This window comes from Amblyomma maculatum, chromosome 1, assembly GCF_055883805.1.
Source record: "Amblyomma maculatum isolate TAMU_Amacu chromosome 1, ASM5588380v1, whole genome shotgun sequence".
Lineage (NCBI taxonomy): Eukaryota > Metazoa > Arthropoda > Arachnida > Ixodida > Ixodidae > Amblyomma > Amblyomma maculatum.
Genome location: NC_139344.1, coordinates 161,874,150 through 161,883,582, shown reverse-complemented (window position 1 = coordinate 161,883,582; position 9,433 = coordinate 161,874,150). Strand labels below are relative to the sequence as shown.

General features: G+C 46.4%; 1 long non-coding RNA gene across 1 annotated transcript; it reads right to left on the bottom strand.

Moving 5' to 3' along the window:
* Positions 1–1,073: 1,073 nt before the first annotated feature.
* LOC146204766 (uncharacterized) lies at positions 1,074–8,331 on the bottom strand. The gene is made up of 3 exons (XR_014704051.1): positions 7,724–8,331; positions 6,290–6,415; positions 1,074–1,779 (listed from the first exon to the last, which is right to left on the bottom strand). It is a non-coding gene; the product is annotated as an uncharacterized LOC146204766 (long non-coding RNA).
* Positions 8,332–9,433: the final 1,102 nt, after the last annotated feature.

The window sequence follows — 9,433 nt, the reverse complement described above, 5'->3', positions numbered from 1 at the left end:
TTGACATCTTGAAATCTGCCTCCTTGTTGAGACGAGGTACCGCTAGCTGGGGACAATCGCCCGACCTCTTGCTCAACTCTAGTTCTAATTTCCGGAGCTCAATGTCTAGCTTCTTTTCCTCTCTTTCCCTCTCACGTTCGCGCTCCTTTTCCTCTTTTTCCCGCTCCCTTTCCTCTTTTTCCCGCTCTTTCTGCTGTCTGAGCTGCTCCTTTTTTTGACCGATGAGGTTCCATGCTTCACTGAGCTCCTCATCATCGGTTCCCAAATCTGTGATTGCCTTTATAATCAAAGGTTTTCGTGCCAAACCACTTGTATCAATTCCCAATTCCTCACACAATTGCAACAGTTCCGGTTTCTGCAGCTTTTGTAGGTCCATGATCGCTCCGAGTGTCGGCTACTTCCAAAACAACAGTGCAAACTACCAAACCTAAAGGCGTTTCAACACTTTTTACCAGTTCTAAAATCTAACCCTGTTCTAGAACCTGGTCCACATCAGAAGAAAAGCCAAGCACTCACCCACACATGCGATCGATGTTCCGAGCTGCTTTCTTGTTGGCCGATTGTTGCTCCTGCTTGTTGCTTGAGATGCCACCTCCGATCACAAGATGTTGTGGCTTGTAGATTCTGATCCACCTCGAATCACCAGATGTTGTGGCTTGTAGATTCAGATCCCAACGCTGGTCACCAGTTGTCGTGACGCTGGGGCTACGTCGACCCGGCCTTCACTTGGTAGCGTGCAGAGACTCGGGGTTGAAGTAGGATTGAATCTTCGAAGTTGGTGAAATATGTACAAGCAGGTTTAATGGCACTTTGAGAAACTTATTTACAAGATTATTTACACGAAAAAGAAGGGTACATCAGCAAAATGGCAAGCGTTAAGAGTTCATAGCGAGAAGCGACTGGATGAGCCGTTTACCCAGGGCCCAGAGCGACATTTCGTGCTCTGCAGCGTCCTTAAAACCCCCTATGTCCAGCCCCTCTCTGAAGATGCTGACCAACCAAATCCAGGGCACGCCCCTCAGATATCGGCATCCAATCGAACACATCACTGCACTGATGGTCTCAAGCACTGACTGGCCCGGCATTGTTTCGTTGAGCCTGGTCACTTGTTGGCGGGAAAAGCTTGGGAACGGCGAGGAGGTACATTTCTATTCTTCAGCCAAGAATCGATAGGCAGCTGGTTCCGGCAAGTGGATTTACTTCTCAGAAACCCAAGTACACGTGCGCGCCGCATAGGGCTCCCAGCATTGTCCCTTTTCGACAATTGCAAATCTTTCCTGCATTCCCGGGAAATCACTTAATGGCCATATGAGTCATGCTCCTTTCTTGTCCTGCACGTCAGCGGACATGTCACTCTGTCGTCTCCTTTGGATAGGAGGCATTCATCACTGGAGGATAGCACTTCTCCACTGGAAGGGTGAACAAAAGAAAGAAAGCACTTCCTGCTATTTCCCGCAGGGGGACGTTTCTTTGTGTTTTTCCAGACGTTCTCTTGACAGGGTCAATTTGGCATTTGCAGGTTGTCCACAAAGCAAAACAGGCTTACAAAACAGGATTCCTGGAAACAGGCTCACTTAGAGCCAATGGACCATCACCACATATCCTCAGCACTTATTCATGCCCACAGGCGAACAATAGAGCGCGCAAATGCGGATGCACGGTCGTAACAGCGGCCTCCGCAGGCCGGGATTCCAGGAGCAGTTACTATCCTGTGCATTTGCTCGATCAGCTGTTGCTGGTCTTTCAGGCCTAAGATGGAAAGAGCAGGTTGGGCTCCTCCTGCAATAGAAGGGAAAATGAAATTCACGTTATCTGTGCTGAACTTTGATTACACATCTCCAAGGGCAACTGCCAGTTTCTCTCAATTGCTTTTTCCAGATGGCACTGAAGGCATGCATCTCCATTCAGAACTGTCACATACTATATAGAAAGGTCATATAACTGCAGCAAAACCCATGCAGAATAACAAAAGACACAAACGTAGTTTGACCAGAACCTGGCATTCAGTATTTTAATGTTTTTATGTTGACTCTTTGAACATGCCACTCTGACCAAACATGGCATGTTATGCTTGCTGCTATGCGCCCTCAGCAATGCCCAAGTCATGGAGTGCACATGCAGAGAAACTAAGCATAAAGGATGCTGTATATGAACATAAAGCACAGCCAGAGCATTGCAGTATTACACAGGTATGCATTGGCGGCAGAAACCTGCATTTTGAGCGGTTTAACAAGCAGATTTCTAAAGTCATTGTTCCTGCTCTAAAAAGAAGTGATCAATAATAACATCATTTAAAATTGTTACCTTTTTGTTCTGTAAACTGCACATTTCGCTGGTTTCCATGTACCCTCTACTGAAGACATTCCCTGGGCGTGTCGGGGGTATATCGACATCAACATCTAGGCTACAAGCGTCTAGAAAGCGTCTCCTTAGAGCAGCTGCGACGAAGTAACTTATCTGATAACATGCAAGCTGCTGCAGCAGAATAAAGATAGACATTTGACATGTGGCTAAAGCCCAATGTGGAAGCATAGCCCGCCGCAGTGATTGCGCAGTGTTCATGCTTCTACAAGAGTTAAAAGTAAAGTTATTTATTTACCCACAGCGCTATATGTGACATTACAATAATAAGGCTTATAGTTACACAAAACACAAAAAGCTGACAACCACAAGCTCCTGATGTATTACCGGCAGCATGCAGCATGGATGTTAGTTACTGAAATATGGTTGCATAATTCTGGCAACCAGCTGTGCATGTATGTCATGGATTTCTCAACTACGCACAACAAATTACAAAAAAAATAATGGTATTTATAAATGCAGCCAGCTGTTCACAAGAAACAGTGTAGCGTTTTTATGGGGAAGGTAGTGGGCGCCAAATAAACTGCCCCTGTATAGGCACCTAATTTGCCCCTATGTAATATCGGGGACAAGTGTGTGGACTACACAAACTGCAATCAAAGCACATAACTTTCACATCGACCAGGAAACTCGGACCATACTTGTAGATGTGAAAGTTGAACGTTAGTTCTTTCATGTGTGCAAGAGAAATAAGGTCACAATTCGTTTACATCGCGATTCTAGTCCAAAATCTACAGACATACTGTCCAGACTTTCGCCCCCGCAGTATAAGCCACCACTTGGGTAAGAGATTAGTAAAAGAAGTGTATAAAAGACATTAGTGCTGTTGGACAGCCATAGCTATAAAAATGGTATTGACATTGGAGTACTACCTTAAGGCGGGGCCTAGGGCATTACAAAAGCAAGAGTTAGTGTCCGCTGGTCCTCATTTGAATGAACAAAAAGAGAGGGGGGGGGGGGAGAAATCTACCCCAATTACATGTTTTGAGTGACACCAAGCCGCAGTTAGTATTAAAGATATCACACAGTTTTGTGGAAGATTTGGGAGCGCTTTGCAGCTTTCTTACAGGATTGGACAAAAGAGCTCACCATCTTCAGAAAGGCACGTTATATAGAAATGAAAATAGTGAATTTACTGCATCTGGCCACAACAACTTGCACACGGAGAGGAAGATGAACTGAAAATTTTATACATGAATGTACGTATTTAAAACCATGATCTATGCCGAAGAGTAAAGAGATCAAAATCTAGCTCAGAACGAGTTCTCCAGGCCGCGGGGCCGTTTCATTAACTTCGGGACTCCGCCCACATTTCTTCTCCCCGATGACAACGAACTCACACATGACTGGCTAACAAACATTTTGGCATGTCTTTCCACTTTCATAAGTTCTTCACCCTCTCCCTAATACAAGCAATGCAAAAGGGACAACAAATTCGTTTCACAACAAACGGAATTTAGAGAATGGACCTCGAAATGATTGGCTCACTAGGTCACATGCCAGACTCTCTCCCCTAGGAAAAAAAAAGAAAAAAAAATTAGAACCCATCAAAACGGTGTCCCACGTGCGCAACCATTGCCCAAAGCTTGCATCCTTGGCGGCTCCTTTTACAGGGCAATTATTGGCGTCCGAGTCAGCACCATTGCGGACCACATCAGAACAGTCAACCCACATCCTCCCACTCCGCATCATACCGTCACTGTTACACACTTGCCCTTTTTCAACACCGCGATCTCCCACCATTGTTGACATCCAGGGTTAGAATTCTCAACGAGACCCCACTCAGCGCGCCTGCACTGAGTAATTGTCACTTTTATGGGCTCCCCAACAAGGAAGAGGGCCTTACACCCTTCAACCTGACAGTGTTTTTTCTTTGAACGATAAGCAGTTCTTCCAAAAGAGGTGCTCGTTTCAAAGCTGTGCTGCCTCCGGGTGATGGGTCCAGTCAGCGTACTAAGGACCCCTTAGTTGTATACTGTTCGTAAAGCTCCTTAAATAAAAATGAGCCCCCTACATGACACAGCAACGAGAACAAACTGCCTGTCCCCGCGTCTTCGAGTGCGACAGCAAAGTCCTCGGAAGAGGGGACTTCTTTCCCTCTCTGCCTACGTTTCCGTTAAGCACTGTAGCTGCTGTAGCTGCCTCTCTGTGCGCGTCTCTCCGCCTCCTGTCCGAGGGCAAGTGGGAGACGGCCACAGCTGGGCATTGAACAGGTGACCCAAAAAGAGCAGACTAATAATGGTGCCTCGCATACCCACCGATCCCTTACAGAAATCATTAAAGAAATGAAAGCAACACATAAGATAACGCTACAATGTTTCTAAGTGCAAATTCGACAACTCCAAGTCATATAAATATATGTACATCTCTGCACATTAACTACACAGAAACAGTGCAGAGTAAACTAATAATTCAGTGTCTAGCAACACTATTAAAAGGGGATAAAGGCCACGGGGGGCTACGATTATTAGCACCGTTTTGCCTTTAAACTACAATAACATACTTGTTGCAAGCTTAAAATCAAAGATTCACACCTGTCCCACCCACAGCAATGGAACACACATCTGACTCAAGTCTGCAGAGAAAGAGCGAGCTAGACTATTGCAGACGCACCCTTGGTTATTTTTCTGGCATTTCTGAGGGTGAAGAATCTGACTTGTCAGTAGCATGTATATGAATAAGAATCCTATGACAGTAAATGCATCAGATTTTCTGGAGTGGCTTTTCTTTGCTGACCGCATATGAGGTGAGCTATAATTTATCCAACTTGTCCTAGGTTTATTCTATGAATAACAAAGCTATAGCAGGTACACAGTCGTCCACTCAGGCGGAACATGCGAGTGCGTGGCATGCACTTTTTGAGATGCCACTGCATCCATCGCAGCTGCACACTGTAGCGAAGAGGCAGACAGCGTGAAGTACCAGCCTCTAGTCCCTCTACCACTACTGGGGTCCCAAATTAGGGACCCCTTGTTTTTGTCAGGACAGGCCCCCTCAGGGTCAGCTAGTGAGTAACCTCCTGTATTTGTATCTGATGGCAATGTTTTCCACCACCACCCACAATACGCAGCTGCGCATCATAGCAGATGTGAAGCAACAGCTCCTGGTCCTTCTATGCATAAGCCACTTTGCCTTGATGCATGCCTGCGCACCATAGTAAAGAGGCAGACGACATGACGCAGCAGCTCATGGTGCCTTTACACATGAGCCCCCCATTGTACTTCGATACGCACCATAGCAAATATACACACTACGCCACACAGCTGCTCCTGGTCCCTCTATGCATAAGCCATTTTGCCTCAATACGCACCTGCGTACCTGAGCGAAGAGGCAGACGTGAAGCTGCAGCTCCTGGGCCCTCCATGCACAAGCCACTTAGCATCAATGCACGGCTGTGCACTGTAGTAAAGAGGCGAAGGACGTTAAGCAGCAGCTCCTGATCCCTCTACACATCAGCCATTTTGCCTCAATGCGCATCTGCACACCGTAACAAACAGCCAGATGTGACAAAGAAGCTCCTGGTTTCTCTACACATAAACCACTTTGCTTCAATGCACGTCTGCACACCGGAGCAAAGAGGCAGATGACGTGAAGCTGGAGCGGCTGGTCCCTCTACGCACAAGCCACTTAGCCTTGATGCATGGCTGTGACGGATGCATTGCTATTTTGCAAACTGCATGCCACACATTCCCATTCAAGCTAAGAGTGGACGACTGTGTCCAATGACAAAAAGTAACATGGTGGACAATGTAAAAAGAATTTGCTGCATAAAGTTTGTTGAAACCAGTTCTACATCCTACATGTAAACAAGCTATAACCTTAATGTCGAAGGGATGTCCTGTGTGTTTAAAATCATCACGCTCAAACAACTTCAACACTGACAATCATGATTCAATATTAATAATATAGATAATGATACAATACTCACTTTTAGCCATACCAAAGAAATGAGAATGCAAAGGGATGTTGCTGTTTTTCCCCCGTGGATGACAGTTTTCCATGTTCAAAGTGCTGCTTCCTGTTGGCCAACGAAATCGGCTACAGCAAATGGCATCTGAAAAATTTTCGGAAGCCTCATGCTAGTCTTCAACGAGAAAAGCATTGCCATACAGAAGCAGAACACAAATACTTTTACAACACACTAAAAGCACCAACTGCGGTGCTGTTTTTAGGATGACTAGGTAGAGGTTTTGCTGTAGCAAGCCAAATGTTAGCCTTCAATAAGGAAAGCATTCCCATACAGAAACAGAACACAAAAACTTTTACAACACATTAAAAGCATCAATTGCACAAATGCTTGTAAGATGACCAGGTACAGGTTTCTGCTATAGCCCACATCATGTGACCAGCGGTTATCAGAAGCCTTGTATGTGAGCATGATGCCCTAGATTCAATTTATGGCTATCACTGTATTAACAAGCATGGGTTTAAAGCTACTTTAATATGATAATCTAAGAACATGGTAAGAACTTTCAGTGCGAGACATAAGCTCAGTATCGTGCACTATAAGGTGCTGCATGGCTCTAGTGTAGCTTTGGCATTATCTCGCTGTCAATAATGCAGCGAAGTTCTGAGGAGCCTTTGAATATCTGTCAGGACAAAGCAACAACAATTTTGTTTTCATCTCACTTTTGCTGAACTCCTGTTTCTTTTTTGAGCCCGCGACTTGCATGGCCTCCCAGTATGCCTGTTTTGCATAAAAGAAGGCGTTGCGAGCTCACAGCCCAACTGTATCGCGGCGGCGGTATGTTAAATTCGTGCCAGAACAGCGCAGAACGGGTCAAGAAAAAGACAAGTGCTGACTTTTTTTTTCTCTCATCTCCTTGTCCGGTTGTTCTGCGCGGTTCGGTCCCACATGCATAACCAACATGCGCAAGGTGCTGTCCTGAGTACTAACCTTTAGTTATTTAGTAGCTACAGCCGTTCCTTCTAGAAACTGTAGTTGCCGTAAAGCTCGAGAGAGAAAGATCAGCGGCTGTCCATTAAAAAAAAAAAAAAAAAAAAAAAAAAAAAAAAAAAAAAAAAAACGCGACGTTTTCACAAGTGTAGGCATGTCGCACGATAGGCTCAGCACGTTGCGCATGGTTAACAAATTAACTCCTTTAAAGCTCGGGCAGGCACTCCTTCATCAGAGACAGAGAAGTTGCGCGGCTTACTGGCGCAGCGTCCAGTAATGCCGAGAAAGATGGCCCTCAGACTTGACTGCACTTTAGTTAGTCGGCGCGGAGTCATCCTGTCAGTCTCGCCTAAAACACTCGACCGTTCGGCTGCTGTACAGAGCTGTTTCCTTACCCAAAAGCTCACCATTATCGGTGCATCGAAAAGTTCCACTAAAGAAACAAAAGTTCGGTGAAATACTTACTTTGGAATCGGCGGGTGAACAAAGTGTGCCAGCCGCACCAAGCCACAGCAAAAACAATGCTAGCAGTGCATTACAGCCGTAGGTATTTGTAACTGCGCAGAAAGCAGAACACGTAAACGTGAAGCCATCTTCCATGACTAAACTTCAACTTGTCAGGTGAATTGGATTGGCTCATTTCAGATTTTTTTGAGGATAGGTTCGGTTTCGTTCTTTTTGAGCTTGCTGCTTGCTGCGTCTATTCAGCCACTGATTAAAATTTCACCGAAGCATCATGATAGAAACATGTTTAATGGTCATTTAACTTTTAATCAAAAATTTTTGATGGAAGAATTCAACGATGAAACATGCGGAAAATAAAAAGAACTGTTTAATGGAAACGCTTTCTATCGCATCGATTCGCTCTGGCATCATATAATGCAGACTTGACGGCATTACTGATTTATACGCAGTTCAGACGAGCACGACGACTACAAACTATATCATAGCTGTGTAAAAGCAAATCCAGTGGCGGACGTACGGCGGCTGTCCGCTGGGCGAACGGATTCGACCGTCCGCTTTCGTACGTACACCGGAATTCCGGCGGACGTCCGAAATCGGCCGCCGAGTTGCGGCCGAGTTCGGTTGTCCGTCGGACGTCAGTGGCCGTCTGGGTACCAATCGCGCACAATGCGATCACATGATACTTCACGCGGCATTACTTCCCCCTTAGAAAACATCGCCTCGATGTTCCAAAATAAACAAAGCAACTTATATAGAAACGTTACAAAGTTTAAACATCACGGATTCCTTAACGCGCGTAATAAGGCTTCACAACATGTACGATTTCTAGGCGCGCGCGTCGCCGTTGTGATGCTGTCGTACCGAAGGGAACGACTCCATAGTCGAGTTGTGTACGATTTCAAGGCGCGCGCGTCGCCGTTGTGATGCTGTCGTAGCGACGGGAATGACTCTGTAGTCGAGTTGTCCGACGCGGCGAAGGATTTTGTATGGCCCAAAGTATCGACGCAGTAGCTTTTCACTTAGTCCACGGCGGCGAATTGGAGTCCAAACCCACGCTTGGTCTCCTGGATTGTACTCTGCGTGGCGTCTTCGTAAGTTGTATCGTCGGGTATCGGTGCGCTGTTGGTCTTTAATACGCAGATGTGCGAGTCGTCAGGCTTCCTCTGCACGCTGCAGGTAGGCGGCGACGTCAAAGTTGTCCTCGTTGGTTACGTGCGGCAGCATTGCGTCGAGCGTCGTCATGGGCTCCCTGCCGTACACAAGCTTGAACGGGGTCGCTGTGAAACTCATGCGCAGCGCCTATAGGGGCGCCACTGAAAGCCGCGTAGCGGCGGCCGTCGGAACCCGAGGCGGGCCTCATGCGGCAAGTACGGCAAGCGTGGCCGTGGTGCGCGCGTGCGATCTGCCGTTTGTGCGCGTCTCGCGGGCACTCCCGCGGTGACAGTGCACAAGGGGATCGCCCTTTATAATAGTGGACATGTGTTCGTTATCAAGGCCGTCTGAAACTACATCGCCTCCATATGCATCAAGTGTCTCCTGCAGGCGTCAACAAGGTTGCGTACGAAGTGGAGCTCATTTTGAGTGCCCCGCTTTCCTTACAACGCCACGTTAATTCGTTCATTCCTTGACCTATGAACCAATGTTCTTTCTTTGCTTCATCGTACACGCTTGCTTCGTTTACATGCAATAAATTGCTACAACAAACTAGGC